At 32.2% G+C, this 5,000-nt stretch overlaps 1 protein-coding gene across 3 annotated transcripts in view; it reads left to right on the forward strand.

The window, feature by feature from the left end:
• LOC135196102 (retinol dehydrogenase 11-like) overlaps positions 1-5,000 on the forward strand; it is a 57,768-nt gene that overhangs the window by 23,540 nt on the left and 29,228 nt on the right. The gene's annotated exons all lie outside the window — the stretch shown is intronic.

Consider the following 5,000-nt stretch of genomic DNA (forward strand, 5'->3'; position numbering starts at 1 on the left):
GAATATCTTTTTCTTAAAGGATCAAGGATTTTGTGATTACCTTTACCGGAGCAATAAGATTCCTCGTAGCTAGAAAAAAAGTTTAGCGATATCTAAGGATATATTATATTATTATATTCTATATTGTATATATATCTATTATATATCTATATATTCTATATTATATATAATATTATCTTATAATATATATATATATTTTTATATGTATGTATTATATATATCAAATATCTATCCATCTGCCAGAGCTTAAATGTGTGATGGTGAAGATTATAACAATAACAAGAAACTACTTATTAAAATAAAATGGTTAAGAAATCTGTAAAAAAAAAAAAGCTGTTTAAGAAATATACACAAATGCTTCTCGTACAATCATCTACACTTGTTCAAAAAACGATCCGATGCACGAGCAATGATAATTCGGCAATAAACAATACATAAACTTGACTCTATTATAGAGAATTGCACTGTCAATAATTATTTATAGCAATATATTGGCATTTTTATCAACCCGTGACAAAATAAAAATACAAGCCATTATTATTGGAACGTACCTTTTGAAACAGAATACAAAAATTTTAAAGTTTTTAAGTTTAATAGTCCTTTATGAAAAGACAAATTAGCAAGTTTATTATTATAATATAGATCTATATATAAATAAATAATAATATATCTATGGATATATATATATTATCATTATATATTCTCTATTATTATAATATCTATAATATATATATGATATGTATATTATCTAATATTAATATATTATTGAATATCTATATATAGTATATCTAAGTTCTAGTATATATACTCTATATCTATATTCATATATATCTCTCTATATCTCTCTATATATATATCTATATATGCATTTATATGAACTATATATATTCTCTATATTCTATATATATCATATATATATATCTCTATATATCTTCTATATATCTATAATTCTATATGAAATATCTCTTAATATCTCTCTTCTTCTCTATTATCCGTTCATCAATTATGCTCTATATACTATCTATAGCTCTATATATATATCTCTCTTATATATCATATATATAATATAGATCTTTATATATATATAGCTAGATATATTATATATCATATCTATATATATATATAATCTATCTATATATATATATCTCTATGTTATTGTATCTTTATATAGCTTATCGATATATATTCTTATATCTCTATGCATATTATATGATGCTCTTATATATATATAGATTATATCTTATTATATCTATAGATAATATATATCTATAATATATTATATTATCATATATTTGTATTCTATATTCTATAATAATATAATATAATATTAGATATATCTATAGATATCTATCAATTCTATCTATATCTCTAATATCTCAATAATCTAGATCTATACTATCTATTACTAATAGATTATCATCCCTATCTAATTATATATCTATCTATAATTAATATATAATATATGATATATATATAGATATCCTCGATATATATATATATAATCTTATATTATATAACTATACTTCTATATATCTATATATCTCTATCTTTATCTTATAATCTATCATCTCTCATCTATCTACTATAATATTTATTATATATATATCTATACTATACTATATCTAAATATCTCATCTTACTGATCTATTACTATAGATCTTATAGATATTCTCCGATCTATAGATCTAACTCGCATTTCTCTACTCTCTATCTATATCTATATCTAATATACCCTATATTAACTTACTGTCTTATATCTTTATCGATCTTCTATCTTCTACTCTATATCTAGCTAGTATCTGATATCTATATCTTATATCTCACTATCTTATACTTATAATATCTCTCTATCTATCTTCTATATATCTACTATGGTTCTGTGTTGTGTGTGTGTGTAATTTTGATTAGCACGTCCCAGATGAACCTAAACACCCCATCCAAGCCTAAATACCTCTTAAATCAAAGCATACCCCCTAAAACTACTAAACATATACCACTAAACCTATACACATACCACTAAACCTAAACATATCCCCACTTAACCCAAGAACACCCCCACTAAACCTAAACATATCCCCACTAAACTTAAGAACACCCCCACTAAACCTAAACAAATCATCACTAAACCTAAACATATCACCACTAAACCAAAACACATTCCCACTAAACCTACAATTTTGGCTAAGGGAAAAGTCACATGGAAAAAAGGCTCATTAATCTATGGTGGCTAGTAATCTTTAGGTTAGGTTGGATTAGGTAAGGTTAGGTTGGGTTAGGTAAGGTTAGAGGTGAGGTTAGGTTATAGTTTAGGTTAGGTTAGGTTAGAGTTTAGGTTAGGTTTGATTGGGTGAGATGAGGTTGGGTTTTGTCAGGGTAGATTATAGGTTAAGTTAGGTCAGGTTGGGTTAGGTTATGTTAAGTTGGGCTAAGTTATGTTAGGTTACTTTTTTCCTGTGGCCTTGACCTTACTACCACCATGAATTAAACCTACTTTTTCCCCGTGAACTCTTTTCCTGTCACTTTTCTTCTGTGATTTTTTTTACCTGATTTTTTTTTTCAGAGTACCTTCATGTTGAAGCAATGTACCTTAAGTTGTTTCTATAGGTGTTATCGAGGAGTTATGGAGTTCCATTTAACAACGTCTGAGAGAGAGAGAGAGAGAGAGAGAGAGAGAGAGAGAGAGAGAGAGAGAGAGAGAGAGAGGGTAATTGGTGGAAGATGGTTAACGACTGTATTGGCTGTTGGTGATTTCTGGCTGGGTTGTCTGCTGGTAGAAAAGAAATCAGAGTTCTGTGGTTTTGATGAGCTTTCAGTCAGTCTTTGGTGAGAGCTGGTGACAGACAGTAGTGCTGGAACATTATGGAGAAGGCAGTGATATTCAGCTGAGTTGTGTGTTTTTGTTGTTATTTGGTGTTGTTAAGTTAGTGTTTTTGCTTAGAGTTGTTGTGCCTGTGCTGTTGTGATATTTTGTTGTTTGTGCAGTGGCTTTTGTTGTGTTGTTGTGTTTTGTTGTTATGTGTGAGGTTGTGGTTGTGTTCCTTGGATGGTTGTTGTGTTGTTAGGTTGTGGTCATGTTCCTTGGTTGGTTGCTGTGTTGTTGAGTTGTGGTTGTGTTCCATGGTTGCTGTTGTGGTCCCTGGTTGTTGTGTTGTCCTTGGATTGTAGGGAGCTTTTGAAGAATAGTTATCCCATATAACCTTTTGAAGAATAGGGGTCCCAGGGGCCTTTTGAAGAATAGGGGTGCCAGTTTGGGCCTTTTGAAGAATACAGATCCATGGACACGGCGGTCGGAGCTCCCGTTGTTCCTCCACGGTCTTACTGTAACCCCTGTGGCTAGCGTGCGCAGCGCAACATTACCTCTTGCCAGAACATGCCGTGCTTGCCAAGAATCTTTAAATATGCAGATAAGGTGCGAAGTGCCGTTCCGCCACGGCCTTACTGACAGAACACATAAATTGATGATCCGCGGATATGTAGTCGCTCCCCTATGAATATAACATTGGTACTGACAATTAAACAAGCAATTGTTTGCTTATCTTTAGGTTTGTTCACCACCGACAACCAATCATGTTGTTACTTGTTTTCCTTGGCGGTTGTTCTCCACTAAATACCTTTTTAACAATACGGACCCCAGTTTTATCATTTTGAAGAATAAAGGTCCCAGGTTCGTACGGGACCGCTATTCTTCAAAAGCTCCGGTTGTGTTGTTGTGTTATTGGGTTGTGGGTCGTGGTTCTTGGTTGTTGTTTTTGGTATTTCTGTAACCTCGACCGGTGGACAGCACAGGATAGCCCTGGAATATCTGGAGTTGGTAAATATATGTGTTTTGTGCTTGTTTTTTTGTTTTTGTATAGGTGTAGGTCAATTGTCCTGCGTGTATTTTGTTGTGTAAAGAAGAAAGTGTGACTGAGGGTGAGTTGGGCAGGTGGAGCTATTAGGTTTATGTGGGGGGGATTTGCCCGCTTGTTTTTTTAAGCTTGTGATCCCGCCACAGTCTAAGGTTGAACAATGCACTTTATACTAGTTTATAGGCCTAAGGTTATACAAAATAATTTATGCACTTTCTATTTACGATGAAGCAACATACTTAGAGCTGTTTCTTATATTTCTATGGGTCTAAGGTTAAATAATGTATTGTATGCTGTTTTATAGACCTGAGGTTAAACATGTATTGTGCTTCTGTCATTTTATATGCTAAATTTAAACAGTGTACTAATGCTATTCCTATAGGCCTGAGTTTAAACAATGTCCTTTATAAATTTCTATAGGTCTAAGGTTAAACAATACACTTTATGATAATGCTATAGGCCTACGGTTAAACAATGTGAGTACCTACTATGTCTATTTCACACAAAAATGTCGAAAACTTTCACCAGAAGTCGCGCACGAATTAGTTTCTTCAAAGAGCAGCCATTAATCACTCTAAAAAAACTTTTTATTTATTATAATAATATAAGTAAAAACACACCGCGGTTTGTTTCTTGGTGAACTGCCACAGCACCACACCCGCGTCCGAATATTGGCTGCTGTCGCAATCTTCCGCCTACTGTCACGCTCATTATACAGTTACCAGATGGTTTTCAACAAGTCATAAACTTTATTTTCGTTACACAGCAATCGAGGGAAGTATTTAAGAATCGCTATTACGTTAACCATTCGCTAAATCGCTATAAAAAACTGTAGTCATTTCAAAGGATTCGAAGAGTTAATCCCGAACCAATGAACCGAAGGTTAGTTCTGACTACTTTTACTCCGATGGTCTAAGTAAATATAATGCTGAATAATTTCATATTTTTCAACTTTCCCGTGTCTACAGTTGGTCATAAGGGTCACTTAAATATCTGTAGACTATACAGGAATCTAGCCAAAGACATATATAGTCATACAGGCTTTTATTTATTCAACAAAGCAGGTTTTTCTAACATTTACAGTCTCTAAGTCTAAGAATGTTAAACAGCATTTCTCCAAATGTTGATAGTTATGTACACGTATTTTATTAA

Source organism: Macrobrachium nipponense, chromosome 17 (assembly GCF_015104395.2).
Source record: "Macrobrachium nipponense isolate FS-2020 chromosome 17, ASM1510439v2, whole genome shotgun sequence".
Classification (NCBI taxonomy): Eukaryota; Metazoa; Arthropoda; class Malacostraca; order Decapoda; family Palaemonidae; genus Macrobrachium; species Macrobrachium nipponense.